Genomic DNA, 669 nt, shown 5'->3' with positions numbered 1-669 from the left:
TTATGATAGGCACCACCTGAGGTTACGGTAGGCACCACATGTGGTAATGGTAGTTACCACCTGTGGTTATGGTAGGCACCACCTATGGTAATGGTAGGCACCACCAGAGGTTATGGTAGTCACTACCTTTGGTTATGGTAGTCTCCCCCTGTGGTTATGGTAGGCACCACCTATGGTTATGGTAGTCTCCACCTGTGGCTATGGTATTCACCACCTGTGGTTATGGTATTCACCACCTTTGGTTATGGTAGGCAACACCTGTGGTTATAGTAGTCCCCACCTGAGGTTATGGTAGGCACCATCTGTGGTTATGGTAGGCACCACCTGAGGTTACTGGTTATGGTAGTCACCATCGTTGGTTATTGTAGTTTCCAACTATGGTTATGGTAGTCACAACCTGATGTAATTGTAGGCACCACCTGAGGTTATGATAGGCACCACCTGTGGTTACGGTGGTGAACATCTGTGGTTATGGTAGTCACCACCTGTGGTTATGGTATTCTCCACCTTTGGTTATGGTAGGCACCACCTGTGGTTATGGTAGGCACCATCTGTGGTTATTGTAGGCACCACCTGAGGTTATGGTAGTCACCACCTCTGGTTATGGTAGTCACCATCGTTGGTTATTGTAGTTTCCAACTATGGTTATGGTAGTCACCACCTGATGTA

Source organism: Mizuhopecten yessoensis, unplaced genomic scaffold (assembly GCF_002113885.1).
Source record: "Mizuhopecten yessoensis strain PY_sf001 unplaced genomic scaffold, ASM211388v2 scaffold1561, whole genome shotgun sequence".
NCBI classification, from domain to species: Eukaryota; Metazoa; Mollusca; class Bivalvia; order Pectinida; family Pectinidae; genus Mizuhopecten; species Mizuhopecten yessoensis.
The sequence above is the reverse complement of the archived record's forward strand: the minus strand, read 5'-3'. Positions refer to the sequence as shown.